The sequence below is a fragment of the Pelodiscus sinensis genome, chromosome 17 (genome assembly GCF_052426305.1).
Source record: "Pelodiscus sinensis isolate ZL-2025 chromosome 17, ASM5242630v1, whole genome shotgun sequence".
Classification (NCBI taxonomy): Eukaryota; Metazoa; Chordata; order Testudines; family Trionychidae; genus Pelodiscus; species Pelodiscus sinensis.
Window position 1 is genome coordinate 5,620,887 of NC_143068.1, and position 26,458 is coordinate 5,647,344.

A 26,458-nucleotide genomic window follows, 5' to 3' on the forward strand; every position below is an offset into this window, starting at 1 on the left:
ATGAAGCCCGGGATTTGAATTTCCCGGGCTTCATTTGCATAAGCGGGGAGCTGCCATTTTTAAAACCCCGCTGGTTCGAACCCCGTGTAGCGCGGCTACACGGGGCTCGAACTAGGTAGTTCGGACTAGGCTTCCTATTCCGAACTACCGGTACACCTCGAGGTTTTAAAAATGGCGGCTCCCCGCTTATGCAAATGAAGCCCGGGAAATTCAAATCCCGGGCTTCATTTGCAAGTGCGGTATGCCTACATTACCCCGCTAGTTAGAACTAGCGGGGTAGTGTAGACATACCCTACGTGATATAGCTGAGCTTGTATTTTTACCCTCTGCCCAGAGTATCTTTCCACTCCCTTGCCTGAGGAAGCAGCCGCGCAGTGCCATACTAAGCTACTTCCACTGAAAGGGCTGGTTGTTATTCCAAAGCTGTGTAATCTAAACCTGACTTCTTCATGCTTCATCTCCCCTCCTCCTCAGCCTGACAGAAGGCAGCTCGTTATCGGGGAGTGGAAATGCCTACCTGTCTCGGGTCTGAGGGGAAACAACCACTTCAAGCCGCTCCCCTCCCTGTTTAACTGATGCCTGGAGCAAGACACATCCCTGTGTCATGAAGTCCCACGCGTGTCTATCCATCAGCCCCAAAGCATTTCCACAGGGCTAATGAGGTGAATCCACATGGCCCTCTAAACATCCCTCTTCTCAGCCTCCTGGTAGCTGGGAAGGGTTGCTCACAGCTGCCCTGCTTGTTCATATGTCTGATAACCCAGGCTGGGAGCAGAAGAGTCTCAGGGCTTAGGATACTGAACCACTTGAACTCTCAGGAAAACTCCCTCTTTTGCCCCAGTGCCCGCTTTACAACTCAAAGCTCTATCAACATAACTGCTCTGGTTCGAGGGGTCAATTTCCCTGAAAAAGTCATCCTCAAAAACACCCCAGCATGGCTGCAGCTACACTTAATGTCTGAACTTCCATTCCTGCCCAAGAGTGGCTAGTGCAATACCAGCATAAGGGTATTGGTATAACCAGTGTCCATTTTCCAGGCCATGCAGCTGCAGACTCAGGGAGGCAGCACAGCACCAGCTGCTCTTGAAAAACCTGCTTTTGCGGCATTTGCGTATTTAAAATTCTGCAGAGGCTGAAGATCAAGGCTCTCGTCCCCAGCCCGGGAAAGCACTCTTCCCTCCCTTCTGGAAAGGAGACTGGTCAAGCTCCAGAGGCATCATTATCCTCATGCTACAGATGGGGAAACTGAGGCACAGAGTGGCACTGTGATTTGCCCACAGTTGGTGCAGAGACAGGAAGAGAACACAGGCTTTCGCCAATTGGGGTCTGTGCTTTCACCACAAGATCCGCCCTCTCAAGGCAACAGCCGTTTAGTAGGGTTTTCTCTTCTCCAGCTGCCCATTTTCTAAAGCAGAGAGGGAAGGACCCACCATGCAGTGCCTGAAGGTTTACTAAGGCTTCTCCGTGCAGAGAGAGACATTGCACAGCTCACCTCCTCTGTCATGTCGGCAGCCCAGAGCAGCCAGCAATGTGCCAGTTGAGACAAATCCATGCTTTCGAAGGCACATTTTCATCCGGACTGGAGTTCAGAGAGGGCGAGGAGCCATAGGAGGGAATCCTCCCAGCACTGAGTGGGACAGCCAATGCCCTCCGCACCGCCAACAGACGTCACTGCACATATCCCAGACAAGCTGCGCGGGTTCCAGGCAGTGGACCCAGGAACATCATAGGAGTTGCTTAATATTCCGCATGCAGCTTCCCAAGGAGTCACAGTGCAGTTCCACTGCACAGACATGCTGAGCCAATGGGTTTGGGTTAATGCTAATGGGGCCACCCCCCAGGAGCACTGCCCTCTTGGTACATTACTGGGCATTTCTACCAGTTGTTGGCCCCGTACCTTGAAGCAGTAACTCCGCTCCTTCTCGTATACTCCCTGCTTCTATCACAAGACCTCCAAGTTCTTTACAAGTGCCAATCTGGAAGAGTGAGGAAGAGATTATACCCATTTCCCAGATAGCAAAACAGAGACACAGAGCAGTATAAATCACTTACCCAAGTTCCCATAGCAGATTAATGGCAGAGCTGGGAAGCCAGGAATTTAGCCATATTATACTGCAGTATAAGTGCAAGATAATTCTTGCTGCCCAACCTCCCCTTGGCTAAAGCCCGACTGCCCTCTCCCCATCCAGTCCCCTGCAGCAGACGCCCAGCCAGGAGTGGGAAGTTGGAGCAAAGCAGCACCACTCTGTCAGGGGCACAGATGCCAGGCATTTCACGGCACTGAGGTGAGGGATTTACCAGGGACATTCCACAGCCGGGGGCACCTGTCTGTCCGCGATCCCAAGATGTACCTGCTGACCTGTCCTCTTTCCCCCTCTGGCCACTTAGGGGATGAGCTGGGAGGGGCTGTGGTTCAGGACCACCCCTAGCTACAAGCAGGAGCTTCAGCTCTGTCTGAGTTGCTAAGATCAGAGGGTAGCGCCTTTTCTCCTTCCCCCAGAACACAATAGCAGCCGCACCCACTCTCTCCGGCACCAATATCAACCGAATTCAGGTCATTCTCCAAGCACGCAGACATGCCACTAGGGCATCGCGACTACCCTGGAGAGGCTGCTGCCTTTGACAACAAGCAATCTCTACCTTCTCTGGTTGCCAGGCAACCGCCTCCTCACAGGATATTAACACAACCTCTGCACCCTTCCGAGCTCTCGTCCCCTGACAGGAGCCGCATCCTCTGGCTGGAACCAGCCCACGTCTCTCCCAGCCAGCACCGGGCCAAACCAGTCAGTGGGGCAAACGAATATGACTGGACATGGACAATGCCTGTCAGGCAGACTACAGTCTCAGAGCTGTCTAGTGAGCGTTGTGCCTCTGTTTGCCAGGTCCCGTGTACATCTCCTAGATACGCTCAGTGAAACACATGCAGCTGGAGGCTGCTGGCTCTGCTTCGCCATTCGCAGGCTGGACTTGCTGGCCTTCCCATCGCCACAGGAGGACCATCCTTTTGCTTGCCTTAGGGTACTAGGGGCACCAGCTTCATCCTTTCACAGAATCATAGAATCCTAGAACACTAGAACTGGAAGGGACCTCAAGAGCTCATCGAGTCCAGTCCCCTCCCCTCACGGCAGGACCAAGCACCATCTAGTCCAGTGGTCCCCAACGCGGTGCCTGCGGGCACCATGGCGCCCGCCGGGGGATTTCTGTGCGCCCGCTGAAACATCTGGGCTGGCCCCACCCCCGGCGCACGGCACATGCATGGTGCCGGCTCCAGCGCGGGATGCATGGGCGGCCCCTCCCCTGGGCGCGCGGCACATGCACAGGGCTGGCCCGGGGCGCGTGGGCAGCCCCAGCCCCGGCCCCAGGGCACATGTGCGGTGCCGGCCTGGGGCGCGTGGCTCATGGGCGGCCCCGCCCACGGGTGCGCGGCGCATGCATGGCCCCGCCCCCGTGTGCCCAGCACGGGAGTGGCTCTGCCCCCGGGCGCCCGACAGCCACGCAACGTTGGGGACCACTGATCTAGACCATCCCCGACAGGTGTCAGTCTAACCTGCTCTTAATTATCTCCAGTGGTGGAGATTCCACAACCTCCCCAGGCAATTTACTCCAGTTTTTAACCACCCTGACAGGCAGGAAGTTTTCCCTGATGTCCAATCTAAACCTCCCTTGCTGCAATTCAAGTCCAATCATCAGAGGCCAAGGAGAACAATTTTTCTCCCTCCCCCTTATAACATCTTTTTAGATACTTGAAAACTGCTGTAATGTCCCCTCTCAGGGTATATCTACACTGCAGAGCACGTGAAGTGAGGTGTGCGCTGCTTGCACACAACACTGAGGCTATGTCTACACTGCAGAGTTTTTTCGGGAAATCAGCTGTTTTTTAAAAAAAATTCACTTAGGTCCACACTGCAATCGCGTTCATTCGAAAGAAAATCAAAAGAACTGAGGGGTTTTTCCAGCATTGGTAAACCTCTTTCTACGAGGAAGAAGCCTTTTTCTGAAAGAATTCTTTCGGAAAAAGGCATGTGAGGACGGGGAAGAGGGAGTTCTTTCGAAAGAAGAGGGAAAAGGAAAAAGCACAGGTGCCCTGGTGGCCACTCTGTCCATAGTAATCACAGCTTAAATGCGAGAGACTGGACGCTATCTTTCGAAAAAACAGATCACTTTTTCAATGCGCTTTGACAGTGTGGTCACTCTCTTTTGGAAGATCTCTTCCGGAAAAGCTTCTTCCAAAAGAAGCCTGCAGTCTAGACATAGCCCCGGTCTTCTCTTTTCTAAACTAAACAAGCCTAGTTCTTTCAATCTTCCTTCATAGGTCATGTTTTCTAGAGCTTAAATCATTTTTGTTGCTCTTCTCTGGACATTATCCAGTTTTCCCAAATCTTTCTTGAAAAGTGGTGCCCAGAACTGGACACAGTATTTCAGTTGAGGCCTAATCAGCGCAGAGTAGAGCAGAAGAATGACTTCTCGTGTCTTGCTCACAATATTCCTGTTAATGCAGCCCAGAATCATGTTTGCATTTTTTTTGCAACAGTGTCACTCTATTGACTCATGTTTAACTTGTCGTCTACTATGACCCCTAGATGCTCTTCTGCAGTGCTCCTTCCTAGACAGTCATGTCCCATTCTGTATGTGTGAAACTGATTGTTCCTTCCTAAGTGGAGTACTTTGCATTTGTCCTTACTAAACTTCATCCTGTTTACCTCAGTCCATTTCTCTAGTTTGTCCAGATCATTTTAAATTTTGACCCTATCCGCCAAAGCACTTGCAACCCCTTCCAGCTTGGTATCATCTGCAAATGTAATCACACTCTCTATGCCATCATCTAAATCATTGATGAAAATTTGAACAGAACCGGCCCCGAAACAGACCCCTGTGGAACCCCATGAGTTATGCCCTTCCAGCACGATTGTGACCCGTTAATAACTACTCTCTGAGAATGGTTATCCAGCCAGTTGTGCACCCACCTTATAGTAGCCCCGTCTAAGCTGTATGATAAGAAGGTGATCCGAGACCATATCAAATGCCTTACTAAAGTCTAGGTATACCGTGTCCACTGCTTCTCCCTTAGGCTAGGTCCACACTACAGCTTTTTCTGATTTTTTTTCGGAAGAGGCTTTTCCGACATTTGGCCCATCTACACTGGGAAGCCAGGGCTTTTGAAAGAGCGCGTTTGCACTTCCGCAAAAAGAAAAAGCAGAAGAGTAAATGCGTTCCCTGGACGCAGAGAATTTTTCTGGGAACCTCCCAGAAAACCCCCGCAGTGTAGACCTAGCTTTAGCCACAAGACTTGTTAACCTATCAAAGAAAGCTATCAGATTGGTTTGACATGATTTGTTCTTTACAAATCCATGCTGGCTGTTCCCTATCACCTTATTATCTTCTAGATGTTTGCAGATGGTTTCCTTAATTATCTGCTCCATTATCTTCCCTGGCACAGAAGTTAAACTGACTGGTCTATAGTTTCCTGGGTTGTTCTTATTTCCCTTTTTATAGATGGGCACTAGATTTGCCCTTTTCCAGTCTTCTGGAATCTCTCGTGTCTTCCATGATTTTTCAGAGGATAGCTAAAGGCTCAGATACCTCCTCTATCAGCTCCTTCAGTATTCTAGGATGCATTTCATCAAGCCCTGATACTTCATGAGCCCAAACACTGTGGGGAAGAGCATGAGACAGGAGGCCCACTCTGGTTCTGATGGTCCTTTCCAGCAGTAGACAAATGCCACAGAGGGAAGGAGGTAGATGGCTGACCCCAGACTGTTCGGGGCAGAGCAACTCTCACTCCACCTCACTCCAGCTCCCCATCTGGGAGCCAGCAGCCTGTGCCCCCAGATGCTGAGATCCCATCACCTTCATACCAAGCAGCTTTCACAAAGCCACATGCAGGATTCAAAGCCAGATCCAAATCCCTCCATCTCCCTGCCCAGAGCAGGTGGCTACTCTCTAACCCCTCAGTCCTTTCTCCTAGCCCCCAAGCAATGGCATAGAAAGCAGCTAGCTCCACAGAGGAGGCCCAATAAATCCAGCCACCTGATCTTCCCTCTCTGGAGAGCAAGCTTGCTCTTTATCCAGCACGAGAGTCAAGCACCAGCTCTGACCCCTATGCTCCTCCCCCGCCGCACGTGTTCTTCTTCTGCACCATGCAGCACTCACACTTTCTGCTTTCTTTCCTGCTTTGCACGTTCCTTCTTGTAAGGCCCTTGTCAAGTTTTAACTGGCAGTGCCTTCAGCAATAGTGAAACCTAGACCACACCTGTGCTTAATTAGTAGTGAAATTTGTAGTTGTAATGAAAATGTCCAAGCTTTTTAAAAAAAAAAAAAATTATAAGTGATGCAGCAAGCCCAGAGGTGCTGGAGCTACGAATTGGCAAGCCCAGAGGTGCTGGAGCTATGAACCGCCAAATCTAATTAAGCACTGGTCCATATGCTCCATGAAAATCCTCCCACAAAACTCACGCACCAATTCCCTGAAGAAAACCCACCGTAAAGAGCAAGTTACGGATCTCCACCTTATTTTTCAGTTACTAAAGCATCAGGGATGGGGTGAGCCCTTTAACTTATTGCAGACTCCTCAGTGAGGGGGAGGTTGGGAGAGGGGAGGACAGATTGTAATAACAACCACAAAAAAAGCAATCAATTAAATAGGAGGAGGTTGAGTTAGGTTTGCAAAATGGTTTAGCTTCTCTTCCTTCTTTTGACTGGTGGCAGAATTCTGTGCTGCATTTCAGCCATCTCAGGACCAGCTGGGAAAGGCGAAGCAGATCGCTATGTTAATCACAGCAAATCAAGCCTGCATATGAAACCTGCTGGCTCTCCCGGTCTGCTCCTGCCACGGAAGGATAAACCCGAGGGGTCAGCCTATTATTCGGACAGAGTGCACGCTACACATTAATGAGGAGAGAGTGAGTGCTTTTCCTTTCAACCACTGTTAAAAGTGAAAGGAAAAAAATACCTCTTTGGAAAAATGGCATGATCACAAGCCCTTTTCAGAGTCAGAAGGTTCGGCGCCTTCTAGTTTTAAGTTAAAAGCATTTTATTTTTATAAATTTAACTTGTGAGCAGATTTCAGAGCTACGCAAAGCGAGTTCCCAGGGATGCTAAAAGGAGCCTGGGCTGGCATGTAAGCTTCCCCCTACAGCTGTCCCAGGCTAGGGGCTACATCTAGACTGCAGCGCTTTTCTGGGATACCTGAGGTATCCTGGAAAAGCATCCAAGGAACGTGCCTGCTTTTCCGAAATTTTTTTTGGAACAGTGGACACGCTCTTTCACCATCCCTGTAAACCTCATTCTATAAGCCATAAGGGTTGTGTCAAAAGAGCACGTTTTTCCTAAATTTGGCACCGTGCAGACATGCCAAATTTCGGAAAAGCCTCTTTCGAAAGAACATCTGGAAAAGATACGTAATTTGTGTACCACAAGTTGCATATCGTTTTCTGATTGAACACTGCAGTCTAGACGTAGCCTAAGTCTAGCCTAGCCCTGACTTGTAGCACCTGCACTCACTGTGCTGGGCTGCTAGGACAGTCCAGTCACGGTATAATCTGGATCCCCAGCACCCCTGTTATTCCAGTCTAGGGCCACTATCAAAAGTTGGCTGAAAAACTGGTTAAGTTTCCTCTGGAACATTTCAAAGTAAAGGGAAAATGCCATTTTTGTCTAAGTTCTCCAAGGAAAACTTTGATATTTTTTCAGCAGAAATTTAAATACAAAAAAATTCTTTTCCAAACCCAAAAATCTCCATTTTCAGAAAAAAAAATCAGTTTTTTCAAATAAATTTTTTTTTGTGAAAAGCAGAGACCTGTATAGTAGAAATTCTAATTTCCTATCAAAAGACAGTTTTCAAGGGACAGTTTTTAGCCACAGAACTGCTATTGTAACACACACACCTAGGCTACAGCTGCACTGTCGCCTTTTTCCAGAAAAGCTTATGCAAATGAAGCGTGGCGTGGACTATCGCCGCACTTCATTTGCATAATTAATTAGCAGCCATTTCTGCGCAAGAGGCTTTTGCGCAAAAAGGAGCTGTGTAGATGGCTCCTTTTTGCGCAAAAATACCCTCTTGTGAAAGAGCTGTTCTTCCTGAAAAGATAAGGAAGAATGGCTCTTGTGCAAGAGGGAGTTTTTGCACAAAAAGAAGCCATCTACACAGTTCCTTTTTGTGCAAAATCCTCTTGCTCAAAAGCGGCTGCTCATTAAATATGCAAATGAAGCGTGACAATATTCTACACTGCGCTTCATTTGCATAAGCTTTTCTGGACAAAGGCTACAGTGTAGCCGTAGCCTTAGGCTATGTCTACACTCGCGGCTTCTTGCGCAAGTACAGCTGTTCTTGCGCAAGAATCTGCAGAGCATCCACACAACCCGCCCACTCTTGCACAAGGAAATTTACAGTACGGCGCCCACTCTTTTTTATCAGGTGTAAGCCCTCTTGCGCAGGAGCTCTTGTGCAAGAGGGCAGTGTGGACGCTCAGAAAGGATTTCTTGCACAAGAAAGCCCTATGGCTAAAATGGCCATCAGAGCTTTCTTGCGCAAGAGAGCGTCCACACTGCCATGGGAGCTCTTGCGCAAAAGCACAGCTCGCACATGGCAGTGTGGACGTTTTCTTGCACAAGACTTCTTGCACAAGAACCCAGTAGTGTAAACATAGTCTTAGTGCGGTTCATAGTCCCATGTTGTGGCACTTAGACCACTTACAGCAAGAGATAAGAACAAGGGAGTTCTACAGCCTAAACTGAGAGCCAGCTGGCTTTATAGCTCAAGCTGTAGAGGCTTCTCTATTCAGCTCCAGAAGCCCATAGGTCAAATCTGCCCTGTGATGGTTAGAAGTGGGAGCTTGTCTGGAATCTCAACTGTGTCTCTGAAATTTGGGATGTGCTTCCTCAGCTAGAGAAAGGCTGTAACCCACACACTTGGGCTGTGTCTAAACTACATGGCTCTGTCGACAGAGCCATGTAGATTAGAGTTATAGGGAAATGAAGCGGCGATTTAAATAATCGCCGCTTCATTTAAATTTACATGGCTGCTGCGCTGAGTCGACAAACAGCTGATTAGCTGTTTGTCCGCTCAGCGCGCTAGTCTGAACGCTCCTCTGCCGACATCAAAGCCCTTTGTCGGCAGCCCCGTTATTCCTCGTGGAATGAGGTTTACTGGGGCTGCTGACAAAGGGCTTTGATGTCGGCAGGGGAGCATCCAGACTAGCGCGCTGAGCGGACAAACAGCTGATCAGTTGTTTGTCAGCTCAGCACGGCAGCCATGTAAATTTAAATGAAGCCGCGATCATTTAAATTGCGGCTTCATTTGCCTTTGCCAAAACAACAAATCTACATGGCTCCGTCGCCGGAGCCATGTAGTTTAGACGTACCCTTGGAGTGTGTCTATACTGCATGCTTATTTTGAAAGAGATATTCTGGAATAATTATTCCAAAATAGCTTATTTCAAAATAGAACATCTACACTGAGGGAAGCCTCAAAATTAGTCTGAGGCAGGCTTCCCTACTGTAGATGTGCTATCTCGATTTAGAGCCCCAGGAGGCACTGGAGAGGAATAACTTAGCCCCTCACCAGGGCCATTCTATTTCAAAATAGTAGCAGTGGAGCATCTACACACGCCTTGTTTTAGAATAGGCATTATTCCTTGTAGGTTTACAGATTTCGGAATAAGCCATCCGTTAGTTTGAAATTATTTCGAAATAACGGAATGGCTGTGTAGATGCTCACATTGTCAATTCAAACTAATGCTAGTTATCTTGAAATAACAGTGCAGTGTAGATGCGCCCCTAGTGTGGTTCTCTCTCCCATGTAGTAGCACTTAGACCACGTACAGTGAAAGACAAGAACAAGGGAACTTTACAGCCTAAACTGAGAGCCAGCTGGCTTTGTAGTTCATGCTGAAGTGGCTCCTATCCAGAAGTCCCAGGTTCAAATCTGCCCAGTGATTGTTACACTGCCACCATTCTATCAATGCACAATATGATTTCACAGCTTTCCTGTTTATCCAACCCTGGGAGGTTTATGTATGGACAACTTCTATAGTACAGTTAAACACTCTTATAGGGACACTGGTGACTTTTGGCAGCTTGATAGACTACACCCCAGAGGCCATGACAGATGAGTGTGGAATAAGCATCTTAGCTGGATGGGTCTACAGTAGTGTTTCTTAAACTTTTGAAGACCAATGAACACCAAACAATTTTTTTTTAATGGGGAACAAGAATTTTTTTGTTGAGAAAAAAAAAAAAGCCTCCAGAGAAAAGCTGCTGAGCAAAACAAACAAACAAACAAACAAACAAAAAAAGGAGACTTTAAGGGCAGCCATTCCCCGGGGAAAAGTTGTTGACCAAAAAAAAGCCCCTTTAAGAGTGGCCATTTTGAATTCTGTTCTCTCCTCTGCACAACTCCGACTTTAAGAAATGCTGGTTTACAGAGTTGACATTTGGGCCGTTGTTGTTAGGCTTCAGAGTTAACTTTCCACAGCCTCTCCGAGCTATGGTTTCTAGCTGGCAGCAGTCTCAGGAAGATGCCACAACATTGACTTATGTTCCATTCAGTTTTAAAATATTTTTTCATCCATGCAGATCAGAAACTTTTTTAAATTGAAAACAGATTCCACAGCAGGCTCTAGCTAGGCGGCTTAGCTGATTTGAGTTGTATCTTCTGTTCACTATCGACTGGAGCTGGATTTGAACAGCAATGTAGAGGTGAAAAGGGACCATCCCTCAGTGCCAATCCATAGCCTCTCAGTGCACTGCTCTGTTAGCGCAGACCTCCACTTTATTCTGGATCGCCACTTGAAATCTCAGCAGTGAGCAATAGGAGGGTGTCAAACTTTGACCCCTTACATGATTCGGGAGAGCACTGAAATAGCTCCAAGCCATATCTGGTGGCTTCCTCCTTTCTACTCCTGGCCCATGCTGCCCCACCGCACACACATGCATGCGACACAGAGATTCTGATCTCACTCACAGTGCTGAAATCAGGAGTGACCCCATTTACGTCAATGGATTTACACAGGTGTAAAAGCAGTGAGAGGAGAACCAGAGCAGAAATAGCACACGAGCTTCCTTTGCAGCATCACTTGAGAATGAATCATCAGCAGGGCCAACTCACTTTGAAGAGCGACATTTACCTCATTATTATTCTGAGGGAAATGCCGAGGCTGCTATTGTCAAGGGAAAACATCTGGGTGGAAAGAACAATAATTACCATTTTCTATACATCCAGAATCCCGGTGCAGGGGCTAGTGACAACATAAAGATCTGGAGCCAGAACTCAAATCCCAGACCCCTGCATGGAAACCAGCAATGGAAGAAACCCATCAAGTTCCCAGACCCTTCTCTGCTCACAGGGCAGGGCTGTTCCAGACGCTCTGTTCCCCAGGGTCTGTCTCAGTCTAGTTTCAAACATGCCAGTCACTGGTGCTTCCATTTCCCTTGGCAGGCTGTCCTGGGGGAGCCAAGAGGATGGGTGTTTTTGAATATTCAGAGTGATTAGTCTTTGCTCACATTCTTCCCGTTACTCCCAAATTAGAGCCCCTACGACCAATCCAAAAATTCCCCCCACCCAGAGGCTGTTTTCACCACCACCCCCAAGCTCCCCAGTGGGTGCTGTAATTCCAGACATACGCTTCGCTCTGTCCGACATCCACCCCACGGTCTTCACTGGGCTGCAGGGGAACGGAAAAGGTGTTTTCTTGGCTTGAGTCAGCTACCAGGACATCAAATCCTAGTCCCAGGGAGGCAGATTCAAGGGTTCTCACAAGGTAGCAAATCCAAGTATAGACACTGGGAGAGCCTACGGTTACTTCAACCTCACACACCTTACGAGTGCAGGTGCACACCCTACTCTGCACTACTACTACTACTACTACTACTACATCTACGCCCCAATCAGAGGCATCACTGCAGCATGTGCAGTACAACCCCGGGTAATTACTGGAGCAGCAAGCCTGCACTGAATCCATGTAGCACAGCTCCTGGTATCCCGCCTAGCTCAGGGAGAACCAGCTCAGCTATGCCTACATATGGGGCAGTCACCCCAATGATTGCAGTGCAGACAGAGCAAGGTCCTACCAGCCTCCAGCCAGAATGCCTAACGTGGTTGCTAGAGACTCTGCACCTGAGGCTGGAGGGAACAAGAGAAAAGACTCTAGACAGACACCCAGATACACACGGAGCCCAAGGAATTCGGATGCCATCATGGTAACCATGAGAACAATGCCTGAATGCTCCCATCAGGGCTGCCAGACAGTCCTGACTCCCAGTACTGCGGACCAGCCAGCCACCTCGTTTAAATGACAGAGATTGCTGGTGGATCACAAAAGGACACTGCCTTTACAAAACAACCTTTCCGAGAGCATTAGAAAGGCTGTCAATCTCTGGCAGGTGTGCGGAAGCTGTACTCAAATGAGAAATCGCAGCAGCATCCAAAATACAGTCTCTAGCCCAGGAGACCTGAAGGGCTGAGGGGCACCCAAGCACAAGAGAAAGCACTCCTATCTAGTCTGGACACACGCGGACAGCTGTGTGGCTAGCAGACATCTCCTAGGTACAGAGATGGCATAGAAGCCAAGCCTGTTTGTATCCAAAGGATTTGGGTGTCAATTAAAGTTGTGACATTATAACTCGAGTGGTTGGTAGCAGTCACCAGAACTCAGCCTTCAGACAGGAAGCAGCTCAGATCTTCCCAGAGTACAGCAGTGCACTATACATTTTACAGAGAGTGACACTGAGGCACAGAGAGGTGAAGTACCTTGCTTGAGCACACGCGGCAAGTCAGAGGCAAATCCAGAAGTGGGACCCAGAATCCAGTCCCAGAATCCGAGAATTATCCTTCCGGCCCATTCAGATTCCTTAGCGGTGCACAGACCTTGAGGCGCATGAGCCTGGGCGGCAGCATACGTGCAGGGCAGGTGCTGTTCCAAAAAATCTAACTCGTGGGTGCTCCAAGGAAACTAAAGTGATGACCTGTCTTTGTGAACACATACATACTCATTGAGTCTCCCCTTTGTTTTGTTCATTTGAACCTGGGGGCTTTTGAAAGCTTTTGGACAACGGATGAATAATGCACGTTCTTCCCAGAGGCTGGAGGGGCTGGCTAGAGCGAAGGAGACCTAGCTCCCAGGGGGTCAGTCATTAATGTATATCTGAAAGGGTTTGGAGAGCCTCGGATGGAAGATGCCAGAACCATGCTGAGTCTGACCCCAGTGGTGCAAGGCATCATCCCCTGGCTACAAGAGCAGGGATTGGTGTATTCCTTAACATTACGCTGCAAAGAGAAAGGGGTGGGGCTTTAATTCATAAAAAGAAGGGCCACAGAGCCAATCAAGTGCCTCCGAATGGTCTGAAAGCCCTGGTTACCTTGGTAACAAAGGCAACGGTACCTTCCTGCTGGCAGCCAAGTGGTCTTGTGCAGAATAGGTTGTGCTGCATCCATAATAGGATTACAACAGCCCCCCTTCCCTCGGCTCTCTCCTCACGTCCTTTTCATCTGCAATTGGCTATTAATAGAAAATGTTCTGGTGAGGGAAAGGAATTATTTTGGAGGAATGCTGCTTCCTCAGCCTCCTTCCCCCCCCTCCCCCCTCCCCCAGACCTGGAGCTAAGCAGTGTGTGAGCTTCCCTCTTCTCAACAAAAGGGCTGTGGAAAATTTAGACGGGGAAGGTTTGTATATGAAGGACAAAGGGGAGGGAGGCAGGGATTAACATGAATCCTCTCTAGGTGCATCTACACTGCATGCTTCTTTAGGCATCATGCAGAGAACATATCTGCACTGGCCCCCTGGCATGGGGACAAAAATAGCTGGGAATCAATGGAGGTGCTGCTTAGTTTAGTAAAGACCCATCTGAAGGGTAGACAAGTACCCTCCAACTGGTGCCTTCAAGCTACAATCAAAGCTCTGTTACCCAGCACTCAAATAACCAGAACGCTCAATTAACTGGCATTCCTCACATCTCCCAATACAAATCTTCAGTCTAGTAACTGGGAGGAGTATACCGCCCAGTCCTTTATGCAGTTGCACATTCTGCACTCTACTTTTGTGCAAAAGAGGCAGAAGGCAGGGATGCAAGCTGAAATCAGAGATTTATTCAAAAATGCAGTTTCCAGGTTATGTCATAGGGTCATTACGGATTTGGTGCATCTCCTACACCTTCTACATCTACAATGATAATTGATGTTTAGAAAAGAGGAGACTGAGGGGGGATATGATAGAGGTATATAAAATCACGAGTGGTGTGGAGAGGGCCGATAAAGAAAAGTTATTTATTAGTTCCCTAAATAGAAGAACTAGAGGACACCAAATGAAATTAGTTTAAAACTAATAAAAGAAAGTTCTTCTTCACACAGCGTGTAGTCAACCTGTGGAACTCCTTGCCAGAGGAGGCTGTGAAGGCTAGGACTATAATAGAGTTTAAAGAGAAGCTAGATAATTTCATGGAGGTTAGGTCCATAAAAGGCTATTAGCCAGGGGATAAAATGGTGTCCTTGGCCTCTGTTTGTCAGAGGCTGGAGAGGGATGGCAGGAGACAAATCGCTTGATCCTTGTCTTTGGTCCACCCTCTCTGGGGCACCTGGTGCTGGCCACTGTCGGCAGACAGGCTACTGGGCTAGATGGACCTTTGGTCTGATCCAGTACGGCCGTTCTTATGTTCTTATGTTGATAATAACGACCCAGAGGCAAGTCAAGACCCTGAAGTACCTTCTGAATCATCAAAAAAAGATTAAATTCTGTTCAGTCTAGTTTTAGTGCTAAGCGTATTTTTAATGATCTGGATGTACACCATATGATGCCCATAGAGATCTGTAGTGTCATAAGATAACCTACTGTATAGAAAACTTTTCCTATATACCCCTAAGTGTGTCAAGCAACCAACTACACTGCAGTGCTACTGCTGGAGTGCTGAGTACCTGTACTCTATTTCATACTTTATACATTTTACTGTATTCTAATTCTTTGACAATTGCCATTCAGTTGGTGAAGTATAACTTTCAGTTAACCACTAAGAACAGGGATAGAAAGAGGCCTCCCTTAATGGGCTTCTATTTGACCACATACAGCATCAACTGGCTCATCCGATGAAGTGGGTTTTACTCACAAAAGCTCATCTCTAAGGCACCCCAGGACTACTTGTTATTTCTCTTAGGAATACTTATCTGCGCCCCGTTCGCCTAGCATCGCAGCCTTCGACACATCTGTAAGATAGAAGCTAAGGCCCAGACAGGCTACATAGGCAGTTTTTGGCACAGCAGAGAATTGAACCCAAGCTGCCCAAGTTCCAAATAAGCATCCAGAGCCACTGGACCATGCTCTGACACCTACCCACATTGCTGCTAAGGGCTGCCCATTCTAGCTGCTGAGTTGCTTCTGGGGCGCTTGGACCAGCAGAGCACCAGCCTTAGATGGCGCAGGATAGAGCCTCTCAGGAACAGGCTGAGCTAGAGGCAGGGGATACAGTTGCTGGGTACAATTAAGGCTCTCTGAGGACCAGAGGGATGTCTGATGAGCAGGGTGGCTGGGACTGGAGGCACTGGAGGGAGGAAAGCACAGGAAAGGGGCGATTCCAACAAAACATGCCTGGGTTTCCCCAGGCAGGATTCAGGTCACATGACATCCCTGGGACAACCCAACAGCCTGAGGTGTGTGCAGTCAGTTCCCCCACATTGTAATAGTGGCTCCACTCCTGGATCTAGTCTCACATACTGAAGATCTGGACAATTTATTTTCTGACATATTAAAACAATAATGATTGAAAGTCAAATTATATTACAAATACTGATGTACAGACGTGTTTTCTAGAAGTAAAATGTTCCATATGACATAGACAAATAGGGTTGAAATCGTATGTCCATTTTAAACCAAGCGCCATAAGAAAGTCCGTAATGTGCACGCTGCAGTGTAAAATATGGAGATATGCTTTGTAGTTCCTTATTCATAAATCTGTACCTATGAAAACTGCAAGGGACAAAACATTATTTTAAAAACAATACAATTTCTAATATAAATTAAATAATAATTATTCTTATTTTTAAAAATGACCATTATTTTTGCACCACTTGATGTGATATATATTATACACACACACATATACGTATAAATAGGCTCCACTCCTAACCCTAATCCTAACCCAGCCCAACAGTCTCTCGCATGGGAAATATTGGGAAAACGTGCAATGCGGGTGTAGCTGTCTTGCAGTGGAACGCAGCGGCTGGAGAGGAGGAGAAAGGCTTGCATGGGCCACCTGTGGGAAAGGGGATGCTCCTTTAAAAGCAAGGCAGGCAGGGAACCACCATGATCCCAGTGTTAGAGGAATGCCAGTGGCACTGGAAACCCCCAGAGGAACTGCAGGAGGAGGCAGTGCGGAGGGAGCGAAGGGGCGGGGGTAGGAAGTTGCGTGTAACCGTGAATGTTAACCAATGAACCTAGGCTCTTCGGTTGAACGTGTACACGGTTACACTTTCACATCCCTACTGTCAGCCATTTCCTCTAAGGCTAAAACAACATCCTGTGGAAACAGCAACCCCAATGGAACCCATCCATCTCCTTAGAGACACTGCCAAGAAGACCCAGTCTTCCCGTTATCGCTCTGCCTCCTGATGTGGGAGATGAGGGGATAGGGTATCCGCTATGCAGAGCTGTAGAACGAATGCAGAGCGATAGCCACGTGCTGATAAACGTGCCAAGATAGGCAGGCTGCTCTGCTCCCTAGATAAAGGCATGGAGATGCTTTCCTAAACACCAGCACAACTTCCCCCGCCGCCTGCACACAAACACGCCTCACCGTGACCCAGACGCCCGCCCACTGAAAGGTGAAGGAAAAGGTGCTGAACCTGCCCAGACCTGAGCCAGGCCTGCAGGGCTCTGCACTTCTCCCACTGCTGTGGTTGATTCTGGAACAGCCTGGTGCACTGTGTGTTGTGGCAGCTTTCGGGGAGCTCTTTCTGACCTGACAGGTGTCAAAGCAGGTCTGCTAAAGCCGTGTTCTCTTAGATCCACCAATGAACCCATGTCCCGAGGTGGCGATGAGAGCGTGTTACTAACTGGAGAACAAGCAGAGCGCATCGGGACACCACCCTGCTTGCACTGCTGTAGGGTTCACCAAGGACATCGGCTGGAGCGGGGATGAGCGCAGCCAGGATCCAACTGATCTAAGCCAAGGCCTTGTCTTGTGGACCCTGACATGCTACCTTCACTCCTGGGAGTCAGCCTATTGAACTCGGGGTGCAGATTCATGGAAGGAAAGCTGCTCCATTATCTGCAGTGGGGTTACCAGCTGACTGGTGTTTGACTGGCCTGGCCAGTTTGTTTATGGAATTGCCGGTTGCCAGAAAAAGAACTTAATGTGCCAGGTTGTTGGGTATTATAACATGGGTTTAAGATTTGCGTTGTTATTAGGGATGTTAAATTTCGAATAATTGACTAATCAAATAGTCGATGCAAATTGCATCGACTATTCAATTAGTCGACAGGGCACCTCCGCCTCTGAAGTGTAGCAACAGCCCTAGGGTTGTTACTACACTTCAAAGGCAAAAGCGCTGCGGGGACCATGGGGCCAGCGGGGCAGCAGCCACTTTGAAACACTGCGGGGAGCCCAGCATCTTTAGCTGGACACAGAAACTTTTGACATTAGATATCTCAGGGTCTTGTGATAACCACTAGGGATGTGAACACTGTAAATGCTTTGAAACGCCACAGGGAACCCAGCATCAGGCTCCAAGTGGCATTTCAAAGCAGCAGCACTGCATGGAGCTCAAGGTCAGCAGGGGAGACCCTGGGCTGTGTGCCGCGTTTCAAAACGGCAGCACCACGTGGAGCCCGGGATCTGGCCCCAGAGTCCATGTGGCACTGTCGCTTAGAAATACCCCCTCTTGTTTCCACCCTCCCTTGCTGCCTCTTCTGATAGAGGCAGTAAGGAGGGGAATGACTACTTGTTCCCATCCCTAGTTGTTATCACAATACCCTGAGATATCAAATGCCAAAAGTGCCTGTGTCCAGCTAAAGATGCTGCAGGGTTCCCACCTGCCACTTTAAGCATAGCAGGTGTGTGAAAACGCAGCCTCTGTCTGCCCCCCAGCACGCAGGTGCCCCCAGTGTGTGTGTGAGGGTTTGAGTCACTGACTGCAGAGACCTGCTGTTACCAAGATGTGCTCTTTCTAGATCCGACATGTGGCTGTTGAAGGGGGAGATGCAGGCTGGCCTTGGGTGGGGGTTGATTTGCAGTGTACTTACCTTATGTGAGGGAGTAGCGATACTGGGGAGTGCAGTTCAGAGTGGCAACCCTAATTTTCAGGGCAGGGGCTTGGAGCACACACTCCAGGGGCCGGGAGCATTAGAAAGCACAGTCGGCAACAACTGCCCTATTTGGATGAGCTGGCTAGCAATAGAGAACTGCTACACACCCACCCACGTGCTGCGTCTGCTCTGGCCCCACCCTGGCTGCACAGAGCCCAAGGAACGGAAGCAAGTGGGGGAGACAGCCTGGGACCCTTTGCCCCTACCAAGCAGCAGAGCCATTTTGAAACCACAAGTACAGCTCCCAAGAGCTCTGCCTCCCTGGCATCTTCCCCCTTTGCCAGCAGACCGGTCAGTCAGGGACCCATTGGCTTCAAGGGGGCAGCAGAGAAGCAGATGATCCACACATAATGGAGCCCCCAACGCCGTCTCTCATTGCATAGGAACCAAGGCGACTGCATGGTGGTCACAAGAGCAGGGAAGAACCTAGATGTGGCCCTCGAGTGTTCCCGCTGGCAGCGCAATGCTGGGGGCAGAGAGAAGCCAGCGGGAGTGTTAGCTGAGTATTCACTTGCATGTCTGACTGTCCTTTAGCTTTAAAGCTGCAAGGCAGCGGAGGGCAGAAACGCCGCAAGCTGGAAGAGACACTCTGGCCCGGATACCGTAGTGCCTCTGAGAACCCTTCGGTGTCATGCTGAGAATGTGGCACAAGAATAGGCCAAACTACAAGAACATGGGGCCAGGAGTCTCCCATGGGACAGGGTAACTGTTCTGCTGCTGCCCCTGGCATAACCCTAAAGCAGCCCAGGATCTCACATGAGCCCTGTGCTTCCCAGCCCTAAGGATCCCAGAAGGCTCGGCCCAGGGGATTGCTGCCCCCTCCCCAGAGGAACACAGCAGCCCTTTAGCCTCATCCAGCAATGGCAGGGAGGAGCGTGGGACAGGGGGCCAAGTGGAATGTTCCATCCAGCTGGCATAGCAGGTGGAGCTTTAGGCAAATGAACTGTTCCATGACGCCTCCATCACCCACTTAGTGCGTCGTCAAACAAGCACCCTCCTGCCAGTGCTCGCTCTCATTCTTCCCATCCCGAGCAGAATGAATTGGATTGTGAGCACCAGCGTGGAGGGGACGTGCAACATCTTGGGCTGGGGATGAGGCACTCGGGGCACAGAGGGCTGGGATGCAAGGGCTCTGGGGTGAGGGGCTTGGAGGGTGGGAGGGGGCTGCAGATGAAGGCAGGGGATTGAGGTGCAGGAGGGGGGTGCTCTGTGGTGGGTGAGCTATAGGGTGAGGGGTTTGGGATGGAAGACCAGGGGATGGGCAATAATTTTTGATGGGGAGCCACTCCAAGATTTTTGAAAGTGGTTGAGGGCCGCACACCTTCTATGATATTAGTGGAGGAGGTGTGGGGTCTGGGGTAGAGGTTGGGTGCAGAAGGGAGTGTGGGGTCTGGGAGGGAGTTTGGGTGAAGGAGACAGTTGTGACCTGGGGCAGGGGACTGGGGTGTAGGTGTTTGGGATGTGACATAGGACTGGAGAGGGTTGTGACCTAGGGCAGGGTATTGGGGTACAGGACAGGAGACGGGGTTTGGGTTGGGACCTAGGGAAAGAGGGGGTGGTGACCTGGGGCAGAGGATTGGGGTGCAGGTTCTGGGAGGGGGTATGGGTGCAGGAGGGGGGCAGAGGGTTTGGGTTATGTGGGGTAATGGGGCAGGCGTGGGGGAACAGAAGGTTGAGGGGGCTGGAGCACCTAGGTGACTCCTAGCCAGCAGCCCAGCACATTTCTAAGACAGCCTCCCTGCCTGCCCCACCCCTGCACAGGCTGCAGAGGCCATGTGCGTGTGTGAATAACTTAGGAGCCAGAGGGGAGAGGGCATGATGCTTTTCAAACACACAGCTCCAATTGGCCAGAAAATAGCCAATGGGATTGTGCTGGGGCCAGGGGCAGCTCATGAAACATTCCCCCCTCCCCTCGGAGCTCACCGTTGTGAAAGAGAAACAACTGGGCGTGGCAAGCAGGGCGCCTGCATGGGGTTCCCTGCTGCATCTGCGGGCCAGATCCTGTGGCTTGGCAGGCCCACGGGCCATATTTTGCCCATCCCTGTGCAAGACAGTGCTCCAGGTTTGGGAAGGAGCTTAGGCCTGCGGTACAGTATAGGGGATGGGCTCTTGGCTGGGGGTGTTGGGTTTGGGGCGGGGTCAGGATAGAAGTTTGTGGTGCAGGAAGTGGCCTGGAAGCGGCCAGCAGGGGAGGGAGGGGACATGAGGCTCCACACGGCACGGAGTCCCATGACTCTAGCCTTTTTATGCTTTTAGTTGCTCTACCAGTTTGCCCACAGTGAGACAACTGCCTCCTGTATCTTACATATGGCATTCCTGTCAACACACCCTAGAGCGGCATTAGCCTTTTGCACACCTGCTTCACACCACTGCCGCCTGTTCAACTGGCGATCCTCAGTAACCCCCAGATCCTTTCTGGCAGTATTACTGGCTAGCCAGTTGTTCGCCACGTTTTACATTTGCATTGTTTTTCCTTCCTATGTCAAGTTACTTTGCCCTCTACTTCACTGAATTTCATACTGTTGAATCCAGGCAAATTGGAGAATTGGTCAAGGTCATTTTGAATTCTATCCTCCAAAGTGCAAGCAACCCCTCCCAGCTCGATGGCATCAGCAAATGTTATAAACATTCTCTCCACGTCATTATCCAAGTCATTACTGTCATTATTGACGAGTACCAAAGGCAGGACTATCCCATCCAGGACCCCACTAGATATATCCTCCCACTTTGCCATCAAAACATTGATAACTACTCTCTGAGTATTGCATTATGGTAATTTCATTGAGACCACATCTCCCTACTGTGTCTATGCAAGTGTCATGGGGGACTGTGTCAAAACCCTTACTAAAAATCAAGGTATATCATGCCTACTGCTTCCTCCCTATCCACTAGAGTCTAGTGGTTCCCAGACTTTTTGGCATCATGCTCCCTTTTTGATTTTTGAGAAACCTTCACATCCCTCCCACCCAAGAGCGGCAAAACTTGTTGAGGAAAAAAAAAAAGGACCAGGGGCCAAAAAACAAAAATAGCAGCAAAACTTAGGTGGAGACGTGAGGGTTTCTCAAAAGGGGGGGTTGATGAGGGAGGGGGACTGGGTCGCCTCACCCCCCCCCCCCTGGAATTTCTTCACGCCCCCAGTTTGGGAACCTATGTGACTAGACCATTAAGCTTGTCAAAGAAGGAAACTAGGTTGATTTGATGTGATCTGTTCTTGACAAATCCTCCATGCTGGCTATTCCCCATAACTGTGATGCCTGATGTGCTTACAGACGGATTGTTTAATCATTTGTCCCAGTGTAGTGAAGTTAGGCTGACTGGTCTAGAAAGCGCCAGGTTCTCTTTGTTCCTCTTTTGAAAGAGGGAAACATAGTACAGGTTGGACCTCCCTGGTCCAGCACGCTCGGGACCTGACCAGTCCCAAACAAGGGAATTTGCCGGACCAGGGGAGGTCCCTTGTCATTGGTCCCCTGGCCCACCGACCCTCCCCAATGCCGGCTCCACTTTCTGCCCGGCTGAGCCCCCCTCTACCTCTGGCCCAGCTGGACAGCCAGCCCCAGCCAGCTCCTGGTGCCCAAAATGCCAGCCCCAGCCAGGGCTGCCATGGTACTTCTGGCTCCACTACCACAGGTTCCCAAGGCTGCCATGGGCTGCCTGCCCCACTGCCACAGGCTGCCACTGGCTCCCGGTCCCGGCCAGGTCTGCCAGACAGCAACCCACTGCCACAGGGCTCCACTGGGATGTTGCTGGACCAGAGAGTCCTGATTTACAGAGGTACAACCTGCACCTTTCTCCGGTCCTCCACGACGTCAGCCACCCACCATGAGTTCTCAGAGGTACCCGGTAAGGGCACGTCTAGACTACAGTCCTCTTTCGAAAGAGGAATGTAAATGAAGCAAATTGAAAGTGCAAATGAAGCACGGATTTAAATATCCCATGCTTCATTTGCATATTCACGTCCAATTGCTTTTGAAAGCGCAGTCTAGACGGGGTTCTTTCGGGGAAAAGAATTTTCAAAAAAGTGCTCGGACACGAATATGCAAATGAAGCGCAGGATATTTAAATCTGCACTTCATTTGCACTTTCAATTTGCCTCATTTACATTCCTCTTTTGGAAGAGGAATGTAGTCTAGACATAGCCCAACTGCTCTAAGAATTCTTCAGCGACTTTCTGAGACCCTAAATGGCTTTCTTCAGGCCCTGCCAACTTGAACACACCTACCCTAACTCAGCACTCTTTCATCTGTTCTTTCCCGCTCTGGGCTCGTGTGCCTTCCCCCCGTAAACACTCTGTCACATATCTAGACACAACTTACGACTGTAGTGAAGACTGAAATAAAAGAGACCTGGAACGTGTATCTCACCTCCACTGGGAGCAATCCCCGGGGAACTGAGCAGCCTGTACACCACCCTGACGGGTTTCCTAGGTCTGCTGGGAGAGGCAGGGTTAAGAACCAGAGTCTCACAGCTCTTTGTCTGGCAGCCAGAAAGCTGATCAAAGTCTCTCTTCATTCCAGCTGATTTTTGCTAGTCTTCTACTGGAGGCAACTCCCCTGTAACCTTCCCCAAGCTCAGATGTGTTCAGCTGTGTGCAGTTGGGGGAGGGAGGGAGTGAAGTGCATTCTGGGATGGTCATTGGGATGTCTGAATATGCAGCAAAAGAAATCACACAGGTGGAGACGGGACAGACACAGGATGGAGGAAGACAGACACAGACAGACAGAGGCAGGATCACACACACACACACACACACACACACGGAACCATATTACAAGCACGTCCCATGGACTTGTCCTATCCGAGGCACAGGGACCACAGAAAGCAGAGAGCACGAGCATGCAGCGGAGGGCGGAGGACGAGGGAAATGTCTCTCTCTTGCCACAATGGGCCAATGGCTCTGCAAGCCCCACACGGTCTAACCCAGGGCTATTCAATTTGTTCAAGATCCACACTTTTGGGTCACAGTACAGTCAGACTCCAGAGAAAATAATAAAAACAAAGATGATAGGTCAATAAAAAGATTTCACCATCCATTCGAGTGTCTGTGGTCTGGATTTGGCCCCGGGTCTGCCTATTGCCTACCCCTGCCTAACCCCACTCCAGGCAGGCCTGGCCCCCTACGACATGGCAGCCGAAAACCCATCTGCATGAGGAATCCATCCCCATGCTGCCAAGACCCAGGAAGCCAAGGCAGCGAGTGACAGCGCAATTTGAGAAGTACATAGCCCCAGGTACATCCAATCCCTCCCTAACACTGGGTCTCCCTTTCTATACCGAGCTCCCCTCCTGAGAACCTCTCCAGAGAATTCACCAGGCACATCTCCTAATGCTGACAGACACACACACTGCGGGATCTTGTGATCATCCGGTCTGACCTCCTGGTCCAATCCAGGAATGCTGACAACAAGCACGGGGCCCTAGGCAAGGGGGAGGGGGGTGCAGCTCTATGCTCCTGAAAGGGGTGGGGCCTCGGATGGAAGAGGGGTCCAGGGCAGCCAGCCCTCCACACCTCCCAGCCCTCAAAGCCACACAGAGCGAACTGCCTGAGAGCCCCGGGTCCCTTTGAATTGCTGGGCCCTGGGGCAGCTGCCCCCTTTCCCCTGCCCCCTCAGCAGGCCTGTACACACTTCTCCCTTGTCAGCTATCAGCTGTGCAAGTTCAAAGCCTTTCATCAGGAGGGCTGAGAGCAGAGGAGGGTCGGCATGACCCCCACCAACGGTAAGGGAAACAAACACATGCTGGCCACATGGCAAGTCAGCAGCAGAGCTGGGAATAGAACCGAGGTCCCCGGCCACTGAGCCAGGCAGCCTCCTGGATTCAGAGTCTCAGCAATGCCTTCTGTCTCACCCATTCTCCTGTATAGCCCCCAGTGCCGGGTGCCTGTGGACAGGCCAGACAGAGCTGCCACCCAGAACTGAACTCTTGCAGACACACACGTGGCCCTCCTGAAGGATGAGCTGGTTGGGATTACCGAGCAGAAATTGCTCATAAAACTTTACAAGCTGCCTTGGCTCAGAGAGAGAGAAAACCCCCAGCCCTGAGGGCCATGCACGCTCTACACTTTAATCAATGGCAGTGACCCACTTCTAGCTCTCCTCCAAGACATGGATTCCTGCCTGGCTCACGGGCCCGGGAGGAATTTGCTCTGACAACACTGCGTCTCTGGCCCCACGCGCAGTGAACCAGTTCGGCTCCTGGGGAGTGCACGGTTCAGACCCTGCCTTCAGGCTCCAGAGAGAGGGAGCCTGGGGAGCTGTACTTAGGACTCATCACAGCTGCACCCCACAGAGTCACACCGCCGGGCTGGACTGCTAGGGAGAGCTCTACGCTGGCACTGCATTGGCGGCGGGCACCAAAGACAGGCAGGGACGAGTATTCTGAAGGGTTTTCTCTCTAGACGGTGGAAGAGAAGTTCGAAGCCTCTGATTTGATCACAAGGCTGAGAATGGCACATGACTGGGTACTAGGGTTACCGGATGGTTTAAAAAAAAAAACGGACACATTTGATCTCAGATGGAGGCGGAACTGGCTGGCAGGAAGCTGGGCTGGCTGGGAGGGGGTTTTGGGGGAGCGGAGCTGGCTGGAGGAGACTGCGGGGGAGGGGGGAGGGAACCAGCCAGCAGGAAACAGGGCTGGCCGGGAGGGGATTGGGGGGGAACAGGGCTGGCTAGGGGGGAACTGGCCACCAGGAAGCATGGCTGGCCTGCGGGGTGGGGGCGGGAACTGGCCGGCGGGGAGCGGGGATGGCCCAGGAGCACGCAGATCCCTGGGTGCTTCCCGTCCCACACATGGTCCTGGCGGGGCGCATGGGTGAGTCCGGCCCTGGGGATTCCATCCCGCCCCGGCCCTGCCCCCCTCCTCTCTACTGTGTAGTTGCGTACTGCCTGGCTGGTAGACACGCTCACACACTGTGACTCACGCAGTATGAGCACGTCTACCAGCCAGGCAGTACGCAGCTACGTACTGATACTCATGATAATAAATAAAAACGTAATTAGAAAATACTTAGCGCCCCCCCCCCCCCCGGCCACACACACACAAACCTCTCCCTATCTCCACGGCACCTCACTTATATCTCCCCAGGGCTGCATCACACGAGAGCCTCCCAAATTCATGCTCTGAGTGCCTGGGTGAGGCTGGGGTTTCTGCTCAGAACAGTACATGAATTGCACTCAAACAGGCAGTGAATTGGACAGCTATCCAGAAAGAGGTGCCATCATCCGACAACCAGCCTCAAGCACCTCATGTCCCCTGATTAAACATTTCAGGCACCTCTGTGATTGAACAGAAGGGGTTTCTACATTCCTCCCTTCCCAGTCCCCGCGCGCAATCTGCATTCCGAGAATAAACACGGAACTAGAGTGGGCTAACCCAGGCTTACGCAGCTTGGCCTGAAATCAGGGAATCCACATTCCAAGCAGATCAATCACCAAGACAAAGCATTTTTCAATGTGGAGCCTCAAAACAGCCCCATCCATAGGAAACAGCCCATTTTCAAGTGCACAGCGAAATATAAAGAAAAGCCCCCAGAGCACCCCAAAAGCACCATTTCTGAGCATTGCACTTGACTCAGAGCTTCTGCACCTCTATTTCCAGTACTCCTTGTGGTTTTGGAGTCTAGTCATTAATCAGCAGGGCCCATTATTATTCACACTGCAGTAGCGCCCAAAGGCCTCAGTCGGGACTGGGATCCTTTCACACTACTGAAAACATTCATGCTTTTAGGAGCAAGCATGTACATGTTGCCTCGGCTAGAAAAAGAGAATAGAGGGCCACTAGCACAAAGGACAGACTCACCCCGTCTCCAAGAACAGCTCTTGGCTCTTTAACGTCTGATGGGGCACCGTTCGGAACCTGGGAGAGAGAGAGAAAAAAAATCATCCAAAGTGTCTTCTAAAAAATGATCAAAACAATGAACGCTGGCGCGAGGCGGAATAGGCATCCCATATGCCATCGTGCGCTCACTGGGGTCTTAGTGGCTTGAGCACTGTATTCAATTCAATGCGAATGTGTTCATTTATGTGCAGCCCTACTTGGAAAAAGGTCTAGATGAAACAGCACCTTCTAACTGAGCAGGTCTGCTCCCTGTGTATTCAGAGGCAGAGCTGCTAATCGGAGTGATAAAAGCCGTCTTTACAAACTGCAGGCAGCCCAGCAGAACCAGCACTGCTGGGAGA

The 26,458-nt window shown here is 50.3% G+C and overlaps 1 protein-coding gene across 3 annotated transcripts in view; it reads right to left on the reverse strand.

Annotated features, from left to right (window-relative positions):
* Positions 1-26,458, reverse strand: part of EPB41L1 (erythrocyte membrane protein band 4.1 like 1) — a 168,963-nt gene that overhangs the window by 128,953 nt on the left and 13,552 nt on the right. For all 3 annotated transcript variants that reach the window (XM_089769640.1, XM_075901384.2, XM_089769639.1), the window contains exon 2: positions 26,079-26,135. The gene's annotated coding sequence lies outside the window, so the exon portion shown is untranslated. The remainder of the gene's footprint in view (positions 1-26,078; positions 26,136-26,458) is intronic.